This window comes from Pteropus vampyrus, unplaced genomic scaffold, assembly GCF_000151845.1.
Source record: "Pteropus vampyrus isolate Shadow unplaced genomic scaffold, Pvam_2.0 Scaffold40, whole genome shotgun sequence".
NCBI classification, from domain to species: Eukaryota; Metazoa; Chordata; class Mammalia; order Chiroptera; family Pteropodidae; genus Pteropus; species Pteropus vampyrus.
Window position 1 is genome coordinate 6,729,009 of NW_011888821.1, and position 22,142 is coordinate 6,751,150.

At 49.7% G+C, this 22,142-nt stretch overlaps 1 long non-coding RNA gene across 1 annotated transcript; it reads left to right on the forward strand.

Annotated features, from left to right (window-relative positions):
* The first annotated feature begins 2,461 nt into the window (after window positions 1–2,461).
* Window positions 2,462–20,733, forward strand: LOC111738564. The gene is made up of 2 exons (XR_002779882.1): window positions 2,462–2,783; window positions 17,413–20,733. It is a non-coding gene; the product is annotated as an uncharacterized LOC111738564 (long non-coding RNA).
* The last annotated feature ends 1,409 nt before the right edge of the window (window positions 20,734–22,142 follow it).

The window sequence follows — 22,142 nt, forward strand, 5'->3', positions numbered from 1 at the left end:
ACCTCCTATGTTAGGTATAGATGGCAAAGAACCCAACTGCTCGCTGCTCAGAGTGCTTCGGAAATGTTAATGCTTGTATAAATGTCATAAAACTTATATCCAATGGCGTGTGTATTACGTACAAGTCAGTATGTTAATAAAGCTGATTTTTCCAGCATTTATAATTATTTTTTTCGCCTGTTAGGACAGTTTTGTTATGTATTTCCTGCCGATAGTACTTAAAATGGCAACTTCTAAATAGAATAAATAATAAGAAAACACGTATAGGAAGAAATGGGGGGGAAAAATGTACCCCTACTCGGATTTTGTCTCATTTAATCCCCCTACAAGTCCTATAAAGCCAGTATAACTACTACTTTCCCGATGAGAAAACTGAGGCCGAGAGGCTAAGCAGTGCCCGGGTCTCCCAGCTGGTGAGAAGATGAGGAGACATGAGGACAATGCCAGCTTCATGGAAACAGCACCTGAGGGGGACTGGCAGGGAGGGCCTCTCGTGGTGCCCTGAGCCAAGGTAGCTGGGCTCCAGACCACGACGGCAGCATGGCAATCACCTGCCGACTGGGTCTCTCCCCGAGATGATGAGTTCCTTGGGGGCAGGGGCCTTTCCTGTTTGCCACTGTGGCCCCAGCATCGCTGCGCCTGGTACACAGAAGGCAAGCAAGCGTTAGTTCAGCAAGCAACTGACCTCTAAGCCTCAGTCTTCTCATCTGCAAAATGGGGTGAGTTTGGTTAGATTTTATATACTTCATGTGCTTGGCACACAGTAGGTCCTCAGGAAAACATGGAGACTGCCGATTACCGGTGATTAGGCCTTTGCCCTAAGAGAGCTCAGACGTAAACCATCCCCCACCCCCCCACCCCCCGATTGCCACTTCCCGCTCCAGTCCGCTATTAGAGAAACCATCCTCTAGGGGTCCCCCAACCCAGAGTGAACCCGAAGACCCCCACCATAGCCTTTCCTGCCTCACCCTGAGCATGGTCCTTCAGGCTTTCTGGAATAAGGGCCCAACGAGGAAGAAGGGACATGAGCCACAAGGCCAGTGGGTCAAAGTTCTATGCAGTGGCCACGAGCCAAGACACCCGGGGTGGGGGGTGGTCGGTAGGAATGCAGCAGGAGCAGAAGAGGAGGGGGCTGTCTGACCCACTCCCTCTGCCTGGGAGCCCCCCAATGACATTAGGAGCACTATGGGGTTGGGTGATATGTTTTCTGAGTGTGACACATGTCGGCCAACAGAGGACAGCAAATACATTTTTTATGATCCTGGAAAGCTCAGTCCCGTCACGTTCAGGAGCAAAAAGGATGGGCGGTCAAGGGGGACAAGTCATGCCTCAGTAATGTGGATCCTCTTAGAGCAAAAGGGGATACTCCTGCCATTATCTGCGGGGGTCACTGGGCAAGGGGTTGCAGGTGGGACAGATTTCAGGAGTGGCCGAGTATGGGGGAAGGTCTCCCTTACTGTTGGAACCTTAGGTACTTTGAGGGGGAGTAGCTCATGGGGGGTGTCAGCACCAGAGGCCAGATCTTTGCCAGGTGGAGAAGACGCCCTCACGCCTCACTCCCAATTCCCCAAGTACCTCCCAGAACCTGGGGCTGCAAAAGCAACAAAGGCAACATTATAAAGGAGAGGGGGGAAACTTTTATCTTTTGGCCTGAAGGTGGGCTAGTATCTTGGGTTGTTCTTGGGAACAGAGCATGTTGGTCCAGTTTCAAACCTGAGACTTCCTGGGGACTGCAGTCGTCCCAAAGGAGGTTAGGGGCCGTCAAGGGCTGGGTGGCAGGCACGGGAGGACGGTCTGGGTGCTGCTCCTACTTCTACGGTTTGTTCATGGGGGCAGGGGGAGTGTTGAAAATTGAAGGAAGAACTAAAAGCTCCTGCTGACACTGTCACTGGTGTTTCCGAAAGCGGGTGGCAGATCTGGGGACGGGTCTGAATCTTAAGTAGATGTGTCCCCATTCGGGCACCCCTGCACCCCCAGATGAGAGATCCCTGGAGCGCATTTGGAGGAATCCTGCCCGCCCCTTAGGGTGGAGGCCCAGCCCCGGCTCCCTTCTCCCAGCCATGGGGGTATTGGAAGTGGGGAATGTCCCTCCTCCCTCAACCCCCCCAGTTTGGAGAACCCCAAGCTCTGCCCCCGCAGGTCGAGGCTGACGTCGCCAGCGTATTTCGAGGAATGCCCCTATCCACTGACTATATTTGGCAAAGGTTTCTAGGAAGGCACCCCTTACCCTGCCCGCCTCCCCCCCGCCGGAGCCCCCACCGGGGCAGGCGGGCGCGCTCGGCTCCATGCTCTCGCCCTCTCTCCCGGGCCGGCCAGGGAGGAGCCGCCCCGCGCCTGGGCCACCGCTGCCGCCTCCCCAGCACGGCCAACCCCGGGCTGGCCCAGCCCCCGCCCCGGGCTGGCCATAGGGCGTGGGGGGAGCGGGGGAGGGGGGACTGGGCCGGGAGGGGGGACGGGGGCGCGGCTTTGTGGCGGCAGCGGACCGCGGAGGCCGGGTGCAGCCCCGTCGGCTCTGTGCTCTCAGTAGGAAAGGATTTTCTGCGCCCCCCACCCATCACTTGGATCTTGTCTGTGGAGGGGTGGGATTTTTTTTTTTTTTTCTGGAAGTCTGCCCCTCCACCCCACGGAGGATTTGAGGCTGGGCTACAATCAAGGCGGAGGCTGCAGGGCCCGCGGGGTACCTTCCTCCCCCCACACCGCCCCCCCCCACCGGCCGCCCCGCGCACGCCTCCCTGGAACCCTGGAAGGCGCAGCCCCCTGTACCCTCAGAGGCGGCAGCAGCGGTGAGTCTCCCCCTTTTTCCGGCATGGCACCCCGGACTAGGGCAGAACCCGCGGCAGGTGGGTGCCCAGGCCCCTAGGGCTGAGAGGGGTGCGGGGCGCGGCTGCCTGGGGCACGGGTGGGAACGGGAGCTGGGAGGTGGCGCCCGGCAGCTCACGGCTCTCCCGGGACCCGGCGCTAGACGCCTGTCTGGGCTGCGATCCGCTGCCGCTGCCGCTGCCACCGCCCCCTGAGGCGGTGGGGTGGGCTGCACCCCTCTAAGCCCCCTGCCTGGCTCCCAAGAGGGGCGTGTTGGGCGAGGAGGTGGCATGGGGGTGAGGCGGCCCCCTACCTCTCTGATGCTCGGGCTGGGAAATTAACGAAACGGCCAGAAAGGCAGCCACCCTGCCCCCACCTCGGAAAGCGCGTTGGGGAAACGGACTCGCTGCGTGACCCCGATAGCAGTGCCGTGCCGGGAGCAGGCCGCCGCTCCACGTGCGCCCAGGGCCGCGCTGGCACGGTCAGGGGGACAGCGCCAGCCTCCCGGGGCCAGGCCCTGAGGACGTCCGGAAGAGCCGGTGAGGACAGTCCCCAGGGAGTTACCACCTCCCCGAAGTAAAGTTGGCTGCCCCCTCCCTCCTCCCCTCCCTCCTCCCTCCTCCCTCCCAGGAGCAGGCGGCCATAGCACGTTGGCTTTGGCTTTTGCTGGGCAGGAGTTTAAAAAAAAAAAACAAAAAAAACTAGGTTCGGAGGGACGAATTGGGGTGTCAGGGCCCGAGTCCACACCAAGTTGCTCTGGCAAAAAGTTTGGGGGAGAAAAAGGGAAAAGGCATTCTGATTTGGGCTCGGGGGAGTGGCGTTTCTGGTTTCCCCTGCTCCTAGTCCCCTCGGCGGGGAGCGTTGGAATGTGCCGCTCGGATCCTCTGAGGACACATCCATATTTATAATTTATTTTTAGGAGAAGTTGTGAAAAAGGGAGGGGGTTTAAAGTGGGGAGAAAAGATGTGTGTAAGGGGGCGGCCTTTCCAGAACCCAGAGGCTAATTGAGCTATTAAGATGGAAATAATTTTCCCCAATCTGGGCAAGCAGCAAGTTTGACTTTAATGAGAGACAATTAAGGGCACAAATAACTAAACTTCAACTGGATTGGGGTGGGGGGGGAGTGTACCAGCACCATAGACACTCCTTCACGCTTTGCTAAAAGACATTTGGGGTGCCCAGCATCTTCCCTGGAAAGTATTCAGACCCAGCTGGGGCTGGGGGCAAGAGGGAAAAGGTCACCCAGCAGCAGGCAGATATGGCCCCCTCCCTAACACAGGACCTCTGCTTTTCCTTGAGATGAAATGTCATGCCCGTAGGAAAACCCTAGAATGAGTCCTTCAATTATCCAGGATTCTCCAGAATCCTGCCTCAAAGTCAGCCTGCCCCAGCGCTGCGAGCTGGGGAGGGGTCACTTCTTGAGAAAGGAGGTTTTGGAGGCTGTGGTCCCAGAATCGGGGTTTTGAGGGCGAGATGAGTTTATGTTTTATCCAACTGGCCCACAAAGTCCCGCTTTTGGGGTCATTCTCTACAGCGAGGGATTCAGGTACCAGACGTTCCTGGAGAGTGAGGGAGAGAGCTGAACCCCCTCCCCAAAAGTTGCTGCTGGAAAAGTCCGTTGGAGGAAAGGGGGAAGATTGGCTACCTTTGGCAAAAGTGAAAGGCCATTTGGGGGGATATTCTTATATATGTGTGTGTGTGTGTGTGTTTTCTCAATTTATTGAACCTTGTGTTTTTGAGGGCCTCTTTCCATTTTTGGGAGGTCAAAAAGAGATATGAGAAGGCAAAAGTACAATTTTTTTTTTTTTTTTTTTTTGCACAGTGGTTTGATATTTTCGTAGGTGGGATTGGAAGGGAATGAGGGGCACATTGGTAGTGTCAACGCATTTGACACCCCAAAATCAAACACAGCTGAAATCATGATTATATTAGATTTATCAGAGGAGCAGCCCTCTGCTTGCTTCCACGTGGAATCACAGTATTTCTTTGCCATTCTTTGCTACCTCGTTCTAAGTCATTTTATAAGAAACTCTGCATAAGGCGTTCCGAGAACTACTCTAAGGCTAGGGTGGTGGGGACAATGCCCCTCCCAGAACATTATCCTTATGAAGTTGCATCAATTTACACACATCCCTGCCCTCCAGTTGTAACCTACGTAGACAGCCACACACCTTAAATTTATTTACTTGCCAACCTGGATTTCAATCAAGTGTTCCCAACAAGGAATAAAAAAGTAAGCTATACCTGAAAAACTTCTGGACACCGAGTCCTTGCTATGAGGCTGTTTAATAGATATGGCGCACGGACACACAGGTGACACCTGCACTCCTGGGGCCTCAGCAAAAGCAGTTCTTTACCTCGAGTTCTTCCTCTTTGTTACGGGACACAATGAAACAGCACAATTGTCAGGAGTCCACAATTCCGGCCGAGGCGGGGTGATGGGAAACTGTCACGTTGTGAAGTAAATTGTGTTTGTGCTTTGCTGAATCGTCACCCCCACCAGAGCACCGGCGAGCTGTCAGATCCTATTTGCTCTGCTAAATAAGGATATCTCACCAAATTAGCCTTTAATGATACTTCTACAAATAGGGCGTTTTCCGTGAATTACCAAGGCCGGAACCCTGAATGTTGCGCCCAGATCCTGAGCTATAATCAAGGCAATGAAGCTGCCTGTTGAAATTATTGAATTGTTAAGTGTGTAAAATCACACAGGATTTAGTGCTGAATGTGAATGCGAGCGTTTGCAACAGTTACAGTCACTGCTTAGATTCTGAAACCGGGCATGTAATTAATGAATACGTTTAGCAAACTTCACCCCCTCCTAGTCTGGAAACAGGCAAAGTAGTATGATGAAGAGATTATAAATCAGGACTTTGCAAGTGAGAAGACATCATTAATTCGGCGAAGAATCGCAGCTTTTCATATTCTTACCACCACCCCTCCCCCTCCCAGCAAGAAAAAAAAAAAAAAACTCAATGTGGAACTGATGAACACACTGAGGACATTTTTTTTTTCTTTTTGCCTTTTCTCCTTTTTTTCCTCCTCTGCATGAAATTTCATTAAGCAGTTGCGATCCTCACCCCCCACCACAAAGAAGTGTGGATTTAGAGGAAAAAAAAAATAGCAACTCTGAATTTTGTTCTTAGCAATACAAGAGCCCTAGCGAATCTCAGATAAAACAACGTTTCCGTAGATAAGAATATGGTACAACTGGCGGAGGGGCGGGGGGCAGTGTAATATTTTTAGAGGTGGAGCTGCGGTACAACTAATACTTCACGTGCATTTATGACGCAAACCAATGAAAATTGGAAAAGTCCCTACGAGGGACGATCCCCTCTGCTTCTCGCTTCCCAGCTCCCCTCCCCCACACCTTATGGTAAGAACAGAAAGAAGATTCTTGCCAGATAATAGACTTACGGTTTCCTAATAAAGAGGCTTACCCTCTTTTAATTGAGATTATAGAGTAAATACAGCTATTTCAGAGGTGTGGACCGAAATGAGTGGAAAGTTAAGAAAAACTCAGTCCTTACAATCACTTGCCAGAAAAAAAGGGTGTACACAAACAAAAGAAAACATCGTTGATCAGAGTTCATCAAAGCTGGCGTTTTCTTCCTTGCCCAGACTCAGAAAAACCTGAAGACCTTTTTGCTTAGTTTAGGAATGAGATGAAAATAAACCCTGAACAAAAACAGCGGCATCAACATGATATAAAAGATCATGGGCTTTTCAGGCCTAGTAGCCACACAGGCTTTTCAGGCAAAAGGGCGGATGTTGAAGAGAGTTTGGAAGGAGTGGATTTGGGGGTCCCTCCGTCACCTCGACTCCCCTAACCCTCCTTGCGGTCTCTTTTCAGAGCAGTGAGTCATGAGATGCTGCTTTCTCAGTGCCCTCAATCGAAGGGGGCAGGAGCGAATATTTACAAAGCCCTCAAGTTTCTGATTTTACATCATCTTCTTTATATACAACATTTAGCGTTTAAGGAACCACAAAGCCAACTTGTTTCTCAGTGTCCTTGAATGGCTGCAGCAGATGAAAAGGAGACACACCTAGAAAATGAAAACTGATGTTGGTGTCACCAGAAAGCCATTTAAAAAATGCACTAGGAAGACGGGGGCAGATTCGGCCTTTGCTTGAAGATCTGGCCTAAGCTGGGAAGGGCGTGAGTGGCTGGCTTGAGCCTTCGGCTAGCTGTGCAGCCTGGTGTGAAAGTTTCTTCCGAGGCGTGCAGAAAGCTAGGCTGCCTTGCTGGAATCGTGTGTGAGTGCAGTGCCCAGGCCTGCTGGCATCTCTGCCCAAGACTACCTGGACCACTGCCAGCACAGGCCTGAATGTGGCCTTAGAGCTACCACAAGAGCCCAAACAAGTGCCTAGGGGTCTCTCTCACTGGGGCCCGGCCTGCAACAGCATTCCTTGGCTAGAAACTGGGTGTCTGGCTCCCCAGAGCAGCCTCCTCTGAGACTCCCCAGCGTTTATTATCTGTTACCACGTGGGCTCAGAAGAGGGCGGAACCCCGCTTTGCTAATGAGCAGTCTCCCCAATGCTCTAAGGGAAACAGGGGAGGCTGTCTTACAGGCTTAGAGCAAACCTGCCTGTGTGAGAGCAGACTCAGGTCTAGATGGTCCAGGAGCAGAGCTGTGCTTTGGCAGCCCAAGCTGAGGCTCCCCACTTTCCAGCAGCAGAGCCGTGATCCTTCCACTGGGGGTGGGCTAAGGGGTTGTGGCCAGGGGACAGCAACCGAGCCAGTGTGCACACATACAGCTAAGCTACCTGCAAGCTACCTGGGTGTGTGTTTGCTCTGGTCTCCTCCGGCCAGCGGGCCTCCCATCTACCAGGGAACTGAGCCCTGTTCTATCATCAGGAAGTGAGGAAAACCAGGGCCACGAGCCCAGGGTTGCAGACTTGGAGCGGGGAGAAGACTTTGGGTGGGCCATCGGAGGGCCAGCTGGGCAGATGAGGGGACTTCTATGCAAGCCCCCCTGGGGGTAGGCAGAGAGAGAACTGGATGGGCATTGTGGGATAAAAACATGCAGGAAAGAAGCCTCCTCTGCTTTGACACCAAAAGGAACCTGCTCGGGAAGTTGACCTGGCCCTGAGTCAACCATTCCCACGGGACTCCCATTTGGCCCCAGGACCTGGACTCTAGGCCACCCAAAGGCCTCGTGGGGTCCTGATTGTTATCTTAGAATAGCATTAAAAGGTCCAAACTGGGCACTCGCAGGCCGTGCCATATTTAGCCTTAGGTTCACCCAAAGAATATTTTAGGTGCTGCTTGAAAGAAGAGATCTGGTTGCCGCTATCACATGGCAAGTGTAGAATCCCTCCCTCGCAGGCCTGGCCCAGACGGACGGTGCTCACCGGCACAGATGCTGTCGTCCTTGCCAGAGTTCCAGGGCCACACGACAGGTGCCAAGGAGCCAGCGAGTGCCCGGCTATTGGGTTCTGTGTCGGGAAGGCGTTTCGCCCCATTTTCGTCCTGAGGGCGATAAGGCTGCTTCCATTCACAGGACTCACAGAGGCTGTTTTCAGTGCCTCTTCTGCGATGGCCCAGTGTGATATGCCAGCTTGCTGAGTGAGCAGCCGCCTCCTCGGGTGTCAGCAGCGACTGTGGAGGGGTTCACTGTCTCACGGCCCGGGGTGCTGGCTGGCATCAGGGCCTCTGCCTGCAGAGACCTCAGAGGCCGCGCACCCCAGGGGAGCCACTGCCCTGAATTCCTCAATCCTCAGTCATTAGTGGCAGGACCTGAGCGATGGCATCAGGGACCTCAGCCGGGTGCAGGCTCTGGGAGTGGCCTGGCATCAGGGAGTGACCCTGCAACCTGCTCTGGGGTTCTGCACTGGTTTTCTGGGCCCAGAGGGGGTGCGTCTGCATTGAAGCCACTGCATTGGAGACACATTTAGCCAAACATTAGCCAGTCGTTATCAGCCCTTCGGGAGCCTGGGTGGAACCGCCGTACACTGTGAAAGCCTCGGCTTGTTGAAAGCTTGCTCTAACTTTGTACATTTTTTCCTTTCTAGTTTTGGCTCTTGGTGCTCTGAGAGCCACCACTTCCTGCCCAGCTGGTTCATTACCGCAGGGAAAATGAGGGACTTTTGGGGGCAGATGTGTTTCCATTCCACTATCATAATGCCCCTAAAAATCCTTATTGCTCTTGCAGTATTCCTCGGGGGCCCCTGGGCTGGCCCCGCACAGCTGGGGAGACGGCAGCTCCGAGCTCCTCCAGCAACTCAGAGAAGAGAGAAAGGTGTTCCCCCCAGCTCTCCCTTCTGGTCCCTAATAGATCTCCCCTCCCAATGCTCAGAACTGGTCAGCACCCCGAAAAATGAAAAGACTAGAAAGACGCCATCCACAGACACGGGTTACTAAGCACGCTTGTTGCCCTCCAGGGGCTGGATGCTGGAGGTCGGGCCTGGCTCCTGTCAGCGTTTGTTCTGGGGGCTCCTGGGGGGATTGTGGGGAGAGTGGAAAAGAAACAAGTGCTGCCTGCTTGACAAGGCAGAGTTCACACTCGGCCTGGTCCCTCCAGCAGGCTCTGGGATCCTCGCCTTGGCAGAGGCCCCTGCACAGCCCTGGCTCGCTCGCCAGCAGCCTGAGACAGAGCGCTTTCCCACTCTCTGCCTCAGTTTGCCCTGTCTGCCAAGGGAGGGGCCGCACCCCATGCTCTGGCCTTAAAGTGTCCTTGGTTGTCCTCAACGTTCAAGTGATGTACCAGCTCTGAAGGTGCTCTGAAAAATGGGGCGGCTAAAGCATTCGGCAGGGACGGTGTCGGTGCTGGGACTGATACACGCCAGATGTGCCGAGATGACTCAGACAGAGGGGAGCCTGCAGCCCCACAGTAAGCTCTGGTTTCTGCAATCAGCTGACCCAGGCTCTGCGACTCTTCCCCCGTGTCACCCCATTTCCTCACGCACTATTAGGAATAGAAGTTTCCCACGCCGGATGCTCCCATCTCCTCGATGACTGTAACTGGTACGTGGCTAAAGATGTGACTAGTTCTAATAGGTATTTCTCTGTACAGCTAATTTCTATTTATGGCAAGTGACTAGTTTTCAATTTTAGGTAGGGATAGAAGGGCTCTTTCTTACATCAATTTATATAGGTAAAGTGTGAGTTGCTTGGAAGGAAAATATTAAGCAAGGACAGTACAGGTACTTTGAGGATGGGGCAGAAATCAAGATGTTGGAGTTCCATATATCCGCTTAAGAGTTCTTATTTGTTTTAGGGATTTTCAAGATGACCCCAAGTAGTTGGGGTGGGGAGGGGTGGGGCTGAGGGTCGGGTTGCCAACCTAAATCTTTGACAACCTGCGTGTCACGTGTCTTCCCTAGCGGCGGGCACCCCTTCCGTACTCAGCAGCACCAATGAGACCCCTCCGACCTTGGCCTCTACACCCGCCCACAGTTCTGATCTGTCTCTCATTTTAAGAGTCTGATGCCCCTGCGCCCTCCTTCCCTGCCAGGGCTCCTGTCTGAGCCTCAGGTTTCTCAGCGAAATGGGAGAATGATAAATCCTCTGTCTCAGAGCGGGGGCTCAATCAGACAGCTGTGATGGCTCACAAATAGGGCACCAGCAACCCTGGGACGGTCAGGGGGCACTCCTCAGACAGGCCCCCTCGTGTCAGGCCGGGCGCCAGCTCCCCGCCTGCCCCCTGAAATGGCAGCTCTGCAGGGAAACGTGGAGCGCTGGGTCCCTGCCTGCAGGGCCGACTCTGGTTTCACCCTCTGCTGTGTCATGGGCTGAGGGGTGGCATCGGGGCCCAGCTGGCCAGCTGGGCGGGCACCGAGAGGCCGGCACCGAGAGGCCGGCAGACAGCTGCCAGACCCGCTGCCAGAGCACAACCCACACCCACCCTTGCCCTGCAGTCTGCTAGGATGGAGGCTGGGCCCTCGGGGCACCCCTTAAATGCCTTTGCCCCACAAAGTGGGGAACGCCCAAGTAAGAAAAGCCAGCAGAGCGGGGGAGACAGTTTCTGCTGATTCTAGATCAGAGTGCTCTGGACAGACACCTGCTTCCTGCCTCCCTTCACTGGGCATGTATCTTTCGAGGGCCTACTGTGTGCTCTGTGCCAGGGGACAGAGGTACAGCAGAGAGCAGGACAGCCCCTGCCTCACAGGGCTGTCAATTGAGTCAGGAGAGACAGACAAAAAAGTAAGCAGAGGAGGAAAGAATCCCATGTTATGGGGAAAATTCCACACTGTACGCTTGCTGTTAGCACCTTGGGGAAGGGGTGTGCATACGTGTGTGTATGCACGTGCGTGTCAGTAATGGTCAACTCCTGGGACACACAGGTAGGTTAAGAATGCAGACCCTGGGGCCAGATGTCCTCTTTGTCCATCCTGTTTGAATCTGGATGCTTCCACTGACTAGTGTGTGACCCCAGGCAAGTTCCCATTCCTTTTTGGGCCTCGGTTTCCTCACTTATAGGTGCTAGAATAAAAGGATCTATGTGATAGGGCTGCAGGGAGGATGACAGAAACGAACGACCCAAAAGAACTAAGGGGAGTGCCTGGCATCGACCAAGTGCTACGTAAGTTTCGGCTCTTATCTAAGAATGATAAATGTGCACCGTTCTCACGAGGCGATGCAGCCGTCACAGCGGGCTGAGGACATCGGCGAGACCGCCGGGCCCATCCCCCCTGCTAAGTACTCTACAGGCTTCGTCTCACTTTAGCAGCCACAGCCAACCTTTAGGTGGGCCAGATGAGGAAACTGAGGCTCAGGCAGGTGTAGAGATGTGCCGCGAGTACCCAGTTGGAAAGGAGTTTGGCACCAGATGAAGGGCCGGCTTCACGGTTGGGGGCCCTGCACTTGGCTTAATCCTCTGCTATTGTCATCTTGAAATTCTCAATAATTTTGGAACCAAGGACCCAGGTTTTCATTTTGCAAACACGGAGCCAGTCCTGCCCAGATCTGACTTACTCCAAAGCTGTCATTCTTAACTCTCCCCATCCATATATCATACAGCTGGGTCCAGAGTGGCTTTCTAGGTCAATACGGTGTTCAGTATGGGACTGAAATCCTGGGGAGAATATGGAGACTTGCTCAATGCCTATGTGTTTGTCTGTTACCCCCGTTACTACCCCTGTTAGAAGGCAGGCAGGGCGAATGCCAAGGTCAGGGGGCGTGACTCATTCATTGCTGTATCCCCAGGAAAGTGGGTCCTGAATGGTGCAGTGTTGGCCCTAGCCACTTCAGCAGGCTTCTAGACAGCCCCTGAAGGATGTGGAGACACAAGTCTCTTTCCTCTTCCTGTCCCAAACCTGCTTGCCAAACCCCTGGAGCAGCTCACTATTTAACAGGTTCTGGTGGGGAGCTCAGAGACAACACGAGTATTTAAGGACATGTGGGCCCGGATTCCTGAGCGCCTGTTATCTTATGGCACTGGGCCATAAGAATACTCAGGTTTTAGTTCTGGGCAGGTTCAAATCCCAGTCAGGAGGCATAATTTCCCTGTTAAATGAGAGGGTCTGGATTTTTGGATTAAAGGTCCTTTTATCTCTGAAATTAGAGTTCTTCTATACTCACAAAGCTCCAAATTATAAATATTACTAAGATGCAAGAAACCTTTAAGTTCTTAAATCTCAAAAGCCTTTAAGAGATTTATAGCAATAATAAAATTTAGCCCTTTCTGCCAACTGTTTTCACAGGCATTGTCGCCATTGCTTCAGATAGCCCTGTGATATAGGAGTTACTCTCCTTATTTTCTAAATAACATTATAACCACCAACATATACTCAGTGCTTTATATGTATGAGGCACTTTACACATATCAAGTCATTTTAGTTGCATAAACATATAAGGGAGGCACTGTTACCACCTCTGGCTTACTGATGAGGAAACACAATTAGAAAGAGTTCACCCATTTAAAGTATATAATAATTCAGTGGCTTCGAGCATATTCAAAGTTGGGCAACCATCATAACGATCATAATTTTAGAACATTTTCATCACCTCAAAAAAAAAAAAAAAAAAACCTCTGTACCCTTTGGCATTCCCCTATTCCCCACCCGCCCCAGCCCTAAGCAAGCACTAATCTACTTTCTGTCTCTGTAGATTTGCCTGTTCTGGATATTTCATATAAATGGAATCATAAAGTGTGTTATTCTTTGTGACTGGCTTCTTTCACTTAGCACTGTGCTCTCAAATTTCATCCATGCTGTAGTATGCATTAGAACTTCATTCCTTTTTATGGCCGAATAACATTCGCATTTTTATTTATCCATTTGTCAGTTACTGGACATTTGGGTTATTTACACTTTTTGGCCTTTATGAATAATGCAGCTCTGAACATGCGTGTGTAAGTTTCTATGTGCACATATGTTTTCATTTCTCTTGGGCCTATACCCAGGAGTGGAATTGCTGGGTCATATGGTAACTCCACATTTAACATTCCGAGGAACTGGCAGCGGCACATCTTAGATTGCCTTTTTCAGCTTTGTAGTCTGGAAATTTCCTACCAACCTGGAACCAGAGGAAACACTGTACCGAGCACCCCAAGCTTATCATTCAGGTTCAACCTTTTGCCAGTCTTGATTCATCTGCCTTCCCTCAAGTCTCCTACATCCACATCATTGTGTGGATGAGAACTGGGGGCGGGGTGCGGTTGGGGCAGAGTCTAGAGTGGGTCAGCATGGGATGAGAAAGGAATAGCTCCGGAGTGAAGCAGGACCGAGTACATAATTTGCATTGGCAAAATGAAGAGCCCATTCAAATATTACTAACAAGTTCAAGATGACAACAGCAGAGCATAAAACCAAAAGTAGGCCCTCTGGAGCTGCACAGATCACATACCCATGAGGCCAGCAAAAGGGTGCCCAGGCAGAACTGATTCAGTAGATGCAGGAATGTAGAGCCTTTAGTGCCTAGGAGAGACATAACCACCCCTCACCCCCAATCCTTGGAAAGTTTCCAAGGAAAGTTGGGTCTCCCATGGCATGTAAGACAGAGTTCAAACCCATTGCATCTGAATCTCCAAAAATAAGATGACCCCAGCTGACATGTGAGTTGTAAGTGCTTTAAAAAACAGCCATTTGTCTTAAGCCTTCTTCCCTAAGAGCCTGCAGTTGTTTTACTTGGCCATACCATTTTGTCCTGGACTCTGAGTATCACGGCAAATGACAGGGCTGCAGGCTTCAGAACAGAGGCCTGCTGCTTAGCAAACAATCCAGAGCAGTGGCAGGACCAGCGATGCCCATTAGAAGCAGGTGGCCATGGCAGACATTGCCAACCCAAGCCGTCCCAGCTCAGAGTTCCACGGCCCTTCCACCAACCAAATGAACCTTATTTCCTAGAGTCAACCCAAGAATTCACCCAGAGATTCAGAGCCTTCAGTGTGTGTCAGGCTAATACCCAAGGATGCACTTATCCTAACCACCATTTCATGAAGGGATATACAACACGCCTGGGAAGAGGGAGGAAGAGGGAGGAAGAGGGAGGAAGAGGGAGGAAGAGGGAGGAAGAGGGACTCCTTGAAGGGAGAACAGGTAAGGATGTTGCAGCTCCTCCTGTTCTCTGTGGGATGTTCAATGAATTAGCAAATGTTCATGCATTCATTGGAGTCCCTGCTATACATAAAGGCCTATATACTGGGCATGAACAATATAGTAACCAACAAGACAGACACAGTTCCTTCCCACAGGGGCAGGAGAGGCAATCATAAACCAAAGATGAACAAAACACTTTAAATGTGATTAAAATGACATAATAATAATTACAAAAAAGCAACTACAACAACAAGGTCTGAGTAAGTCCTGGCAGCTTTGGGGTTTCTAGACAGAGTGAATCTTAAAGCAAAGCCCGTGTTAGGACTGAGGCAATTCTTAGAGTGAATGCAGAAGCAGCACTGGCAGAAGTGAAGCCTCCAGAGGTAGGTGGCTCTGTTTTTGTTTGTTTCTTTTTTTCTGCCAGCACTTTGTCTCCCACTTCCGGGTAACAGACCTGACACCCAGTGGGAATATGGCCGAAGATGGCGACTGGTAACACCCATCCCTCAGCTACAGTAATTGGTCCAGGTGTGGACACGTGACCCAACACGACCAATCACAGCAGCCCAGTTTTGAGCCTGGCCACAATCATTGGTCCAAGTGTGGTCATGTGACCCAAGCAGAGCCAATCCAGGATCATCCTAAGTGGAGCTGGTGGGAAGGTTGCTTTTTCCCCCTTTGCAGCATCCAGAGCTACCAGTAGCCCCAGAGATTGGGGCCAATAAGCAGAAAGGAGGAGAAATGAGAGATGGGATGGAGGTAGTTGAGTAGGAACAAGACTGGCACTACATTCTGCCCTGAGCTTCCAGTCTCTGGATCGAAAAGCAGCTCAGCCTCTCTCTTTCTTCATAATAGCTACCTGAGTGAATAAATCCCTCATTTTACCCCAATAAGATCAACTCTGGCCCAAAGCTTCCCAATCCCAGACTTGGGGACTATTTCCCTCTTTATGGGTTGTGTAAAACTAAAAGGAGTAGGTTTTCTTCAGAACTCACTGTCCCCTCGGTGTGCCTGCTGTACTTGAGAATAAGAGTGTCCCCAGACACATCTCCATGTGTTCCCTGCCCCATTTAATTCCCGGTAAATCAGAGCTAAACATTTGTTATTGGACTTCAAGTCCCATCCTATTCCTGCTTGCCTCCATCTCCCCGACCTCACCCCCGACTTCACCCCCAACACACCACTTCTCCCACCCTGCTCTTCACCACGGACAGAGCAGGAAGCTCACCCTGACCTCTGCTCTGATGCCTACTGTGTTATATTTGCAATGAGCTATTTATGACTGTTCCCACCATGAGTGGGGACCTCAAGCATGGGGACCTGGGTCTCACTCATCTTTGCACCCCCAGCTGCTAGCAAGCATGAGAAGGAGGGAGATAGGGAAGGAAGGAGGAGGAGAGGAAGGCGAGCTCATTCTTACTTATTCTGGTCCAACCAGTGGGTCACTTGGAGGGTCAAGCTCTGTACTGGTTTCTTCTACTCCACTGTCACCCTCCCAGTAAACTGCATTCTCCCAGTCCCCTTCTTGGCCTGTTCTATGCTTTTTTATTCCATTTAGCACCTTCTACTAACATCAGTCCTATCCCATGTTTCATTTATTTTATTTACTCTCTCTGAAATGTGAGCCCCAGGTGGGCAGGCATCTTTGTTCCCTGCTGTATCCTTAACATCTAGAACTCTGTCACCTAGTAGATGCTCAAAAAATGTCTGTGGAATGAATTCTTTATGTTCACCAAACCCACAATTCTACCAGACTTGTTTCTTAAAGGGCCTATGCACGTCATGCATTTTACAGATGTTATGAGGTCAGGTGATCATTTCCTAGGGCTGTCATAACACATGGCAGATGACCCTTGAACAACACAGGTTTGAACTGCGTGGGTCCACTCCTACGCAATCTTTTTTTCAATAAATAACCTGGACTGTTTTGAATCTTGGTTGGGAGTCCACAGGTGTGGAGGGCCGACTGTATGTACTGTTCTACACCATTTCATAGGGGCCTTGAGGATCTTCAGATTTTAGTATCTGCCAGGGTCCTGGAACTCATACCTCCCAGATACCAAGGGACAACTAAGTTTTGGGGAGTCCAAAGTTATACATGAATTTTTGACCGCACAGGAGGTCAGTACCTCTAACCCCTCCCTGCATTGTTCAAAGGCCAACTGTACTACAAACTGAGCAGCTTAAAACAACAGAAATGTATTATTTCACAGTTCTGGAGGGTAGATGTCCAAAATCTGGCAGGGCTACGCTTCTCCAGGTGCTTCCTGCATAAGCCATTCCATGCCTCTTCCAGCTTCTGGTGGCACAATATTCTTTGACTTATGGCTGCATTACTCCAATCTCTGCCTCTGTCTGGATACACGTGATTGTGTTTAGTGCCCATCTGGATAATTCAGGACACACTCCTCTGAAGATCCTTAACTTAATCACTTTATTTTTTTTTTTGCCATATAAGGTAATATTCACAGGTTCCAGGGGTTGGAAGTGGATATGTCTTATCCTTCTGGGAGCCACCATTCATCCCACTACAGGTTATTTGCACCAAGACCAGAAAAGCAAAGATTCCTACCAGCGTCGCATTGGCCTGACAGATACGTAAAGGAAAGAGTGTCATTATTGTACTATGTTGCTTCAATCAGAGCATAGACATGATTTTTAAAACACTATTTGTTTTTTAATTATCCCGATTTTAAAAAATACCATGCTTATAATAAGATATAGTACAGAAGAGCATAAAGTGGCAGATAAAGGATCCCCCTCGTGTTTTTTCTCTAACTCCAATTGTACTTTCTAAAAAGTAACCACTGTGTGCAGTTTGCGCAATCTTCATAAATTTTCTAAGCGTATTCAAGTGCATACACTTTTTTTCGCTCATAACATTAAGAAAGCGGGGGCATTACAATATATCCTGAAGACATGACAGTCCCCCTACCCACCTCATTCTTTCTAGTGACTTCTAGCATTGTAGCTACTTAACCTGTCCCCTGCTGGCCAACATTTCAGTTAATTCCAGTTTTTTGCTGTTATAATGTATATGCTCTTTGGCATGTGTCCAAGTATACTCATAGGATACATTCCTAGAAATGGAATTTCTCGTCAGAGGGTATGTTGCATTTTTAATTTCTACAGCTATTGCCCAGTGCCCTTCAAAAAGGTGGTATCATCCCCACGCCCGTCAACAATACGTGTGAGGGTGCCTGCTTCCAACACCCTCGCCCACCCTGGCAAGGACACAGGGTGTTAGGGGAAGCGAATCCTAAATGAGGTAAGTAGATTTTCCATGTGGGCCTAAGTGGGGGTGGACACGGCCTCCCAGTTCGTCCATGTAGCTTTCTGAGGCAATATACTATGCAGAGTTCTCATTGGCTTGGGTTTTATAAACAAAGGCAGAGTCTGGGAAGGTGAGCCAGGACCATGCAGCAAGAAGCCTACAACCCAGTATTTATTTCTTTAGTGCGGTTAGAACTTAAATATGGTCAAAACATATTTTTCTTTTAATTTACACAAACAAATATGTTCCCGGGCTGACACCTCCGGTGCCAAGTTTCTAGGGGAAATGAAATTCTGCTGTGAGATTATAAACCACTAGCGAGAAGATGAGAATGGAAAAGCTGCCGGGAGTGAGCTTTACAGTCCAGATCGGGCTGCTGAGAGGTGTCTCTTTCTTAGTTGCAGATAAACCTGCCAGCAATTTCAGCGAATGAAATGCGGACCATGTAAAAAGCCAGAGGATGGAAAACGCTCCAGTTTTGATAAAAGGAGGTCTGCTGGGCTTGGAATCCTCCCTCCCGCTGATCAGGAGACGCAAAGATATATCCAGAGGAGCTGACGAATTGAGAGAAAGGAAACGAGGCCAATGTGAGTCGCCTTTCAAGGGCCGTGCTAATATGAAACCAAACAACTTGAAATCGGTCCAAGAAGGGATTAAAGCAACATGTTATTTTGAGTGATTGCTTAATTTATTGAGCGGCAGTGAGATCTGTAATGAAATACAGCCCTTGCCACTGATAACCTCCTGCTGTAATTGAACTTCGACAATTAAGGAATATTTTTTGAGGGTTTTTCTGGAACAGCTTAGAATTTTTGCCTCTGTGGTAGGATGTTTCTGAGCACTCATTTTTCCAGGCAAGCTTTTTTTTTTTTTTTTTTTAAAGAGTGAAAGGCTGATGTCAATAAGGAAAATAAGTGGCATTTTATTGGAATGCCTTGTGCACGCCAGGCGCTTAATATACATTATCTCTACTTGTAACAAAGGCCCAATGAAGTAACTCTTATTAGCCCCTACTTTTCAGATGCGAGGTTCCTAGGTGTCAATTTTCCGGAGCAGTGTTGTCCAACATGGTGGCTACTAGCCACTTGTGGCTATTTATATGTAAAGTAGTTAAAATTTTAAAAATCTAACAATTTTTAGGTTAGGCTGCAGTAGTAACTAGTTCACGTGCCCACTAGCTACATGTGGCTAACGGCTACCACAGCGGACAGCGCAGGTAGAGGCCATTTCGATTACTGTAAAACATTCCATTGATCAAGGATGTTCCAGAGATTTCACAGGTAGAAATTGGCGGTGCCGGAAATCAAAGCAGACCCAATGGGCTTCAAAGGCAGCATCAGTCTGTCATTACCCCTTGCCTCTTTCTCCTCCTCCTTAGCTGAGAAGCAAGGTTTAGAGCAGTGATTCTAAACCCTGACTGCACATTAAAATTGCCTGGACTGCTTTAAACAATATTGATGGTAGGGTCCTGGCCCCAGAGATTCTGACTTAATTGTGATGTGTGTGGGAGTCGCGGGGACAGGCATGAGGAGGTTTTGTAACACCTCATGTGACTCAGATATTCAGCCAGGATTGAGCACAGCTAGATGAGCAGGTCCACGCACCAGAGTGGTGGAAGGAGCTGGTTCATCTGCCATGAGAATGCGTTACCTCGTGAAGCCGGAAGGGGCTGCTCCCAGGGCCACATCTAAGCCTTTTCATCAGACAGCTCAGGTTCATTTCTGAGGGGAAGACTGAAGTGCTTTCTCATATACTTCCTGTTCAATGGGAGACACAGCGAGGGGCTCTGCTTTCAGAAACGGGCTTTGTCACACTATCATGAAAGCAGGGAGATGGGATATAAGCTCATAGAGACAAAGTGGGAAACCAGCAGTCCCAAATTTGAACTGGAAGCATGAATTTTGCCTTACAGAATAAAGCATGCGTTTTCTAGCTCTATCCACTGAAAAGGTTAGAAATAAAGACCAACTCGCTGCAGTGAGCACCACCAGAAATGGGTCTCTGAACACCACTTCTAATGAGAAATCAGGGCTCTGTACAGACCCAGCTGATTCCAGGTCTGAGACAGGACATGGGCAAGATGAGCCTGGAACATCCTGTCACGCAAGTAGCATGGAAGATTTTGAGGTCATGTCGGAAAGGATACAGGGACAATGGGATGGGACAGCTGGCCAAAGATGGGATAGTTTGAGCATCAGTGGAATAATAACTGCAATGGATTGAAACGTGTTGTGCATGTCCAAATCTGAGTTTGCAATGATACTTAGAAAAAAAAAAAATGTAAGCTCATTTATCATCGTTGGAGGATGTTGGGAAGCCAACTCATTATTTTGAAAACTGTCAAATAAAATGAAAGAATCAAGCATTTCTCCTTTCTGGTATGAACTGTACCTTATAGTAATTACATAGTTAAGTTCCTTTTTCTAGAAATATTGCGGCTAACAAAAACAGAGGGATAGAATTAGTTTGCCACCATTTTGCAACTTCTAACAGATCCAGACAGTGATTATGCTGCAAACATCACCAGACCTTATGCACCTTCAAATGGAAATATGGAGCAGCCACTGGGAAGTCATCACACAGAAAAACAAATCTAAATGAGCTTCTAAATCTAACTGCTGCTTTTCAAGAACTATAGTGAGGAGAGGAGCATGTGCAACACCAAAATGGGGATGCGAGAAGCAAAATCCACACGACATTACAGAACGACCAACCCCATCTCTTCGACAGAGACGTTGCAAGAGAAGAAAAAGGGAAAGAGAAAGAACCCACAGATTGAGACATAAGAGACATGTCAACCAATTACAATAGATGAACCTTGTATGGATCCTGATTTTAACCAACTGTAAAACGTTTATGAGACAACCAGAGAAATCTGAACGCTGACTAGAGATTTGCTGAATTAAAGCATTAGTTTTAGTAGGGATGATGATGGTATAAACCCTATTCCTTTTGGGGGAGTTATATACTAAAACATTTGTGAAAAAAAATGACTGCTGTCTGGATTTTGCTTCTAAATATCTGAGATGAGGGAGGAAGGGAAGGCTTATAGATGGAACAAGATTGGTTGAGAGTTTGTGACTAATGAAGCTGGGTGGTGGGTAGCTGGGGTTCACTGTACTGTATACTCTTGTGTACGCTCAATGTTTTTCATAATAAAGATAAAGAAGTAAAGGCAAGCCTTTTCTTCCTCTCCTCTCAAGGGTATCAGGGTTGGTATGACCACCCACTGCTGGCATCTCGGGGGCAAGCCTGGGTAGCAGGTTTGAGATACATCTCAGCGTGCACACACACCTCCTCCTGTCTCCACGGCAACCAGCGAGGTGAGAAAGCAGCATCAAAAGGTTCCTCTCCTCATGATCGGGTCCCGGCTGCCAGTGTCAGGCCCACCGTGCCTGCTCCCTTTGGAGAATTCCTAGTCAGATCTTCACAGGGAGCACCCCCTCCCCATCATTCTTGCCCTCCCTATGTACCCTCTGAGGAAATAGAGGCCTGTTAGTGAAGAGAACAGGACCCTAAACCGATTCAGGTTCAAATCCTGATTCCCCTGCTTAACAGCAATAAACTTTAACCACCCCGAGCCTCATTTTCTCATCTGTAAAATGGGTACAATGTAACCTCTACTAACTCAATAAATATCATGGGGACGGAGCCGTGGCAAAAAAGACCTAGTCTCTACCTTATGGAACTACCGTGTGGAAGTGAAAGGCAATTTGAATCGAGTATAAGTGCTGTGATAAAGCACACGTAAAATCTGAGATGTAAGAGTGCTTAGTCACCTCCCAATTTTTTTGAAAACTGGCAGTCACCACTCAGAAAATATCAACTCTCAATCACACTTTTCATGAACCAGAATATCCACACTTTCCAACAACTGAATACCCAGCTACACCAAACACACCGAATAATTTCACTGAACTTAGTGCTCACATTTCCATGTGGTAAGTACTGTTATTCCCATTTTGTGGAGGAAGAAAGCAAGCACAGAAAGGAGGCACCTTCCCCAAGGCCACACAGCGAGAACATGGCCCTGTCCTCTATGCTGGGCCCTCTGCTTTGATTAAGCTTTGACATGTGGCAGCAGGGCCAGGAAATCAGAGCTGCCAGGAGACTAACAAGTTCTCCAGGTCAAACTCCATTTTACAAATGAGGAATCGGTGGCCCAGAGAAGCCAAGAAACTTGTCCTGGGCCACATGGCAAATTGGTTGCTGAGCCTGTATCCAGGCTGCTTGAGGAGAAGGTGAGGGGAAGCCCCATACAGTGAGGGAAGCCGACTCTTACTGCCCCATTTAATCCTCTGAGGAATAAATGAGTGGGCTGACCAACCATCCTGAGCTGTCCTGGGACCGGGGACTTTAGGTGCTAAAACCAGGAAGGGCCTGGGCCCACCAGGATGAGTTGGTCATGTTACCTCACAGCGAGGTGTCTAAATGGATGTTTTCCAGGACACAGGGCCCTGGGAGGGAGCTGGCCAAGGACAACCACCAACAAGGCCCCGTGGAAGTGCGAGGTCTTCCCCTTTGGTCCCTGGAGGTGCCACCCACCTGTCATCTCAGAAGCCTCTAGAGTGGTCCATCTCCCAGTATC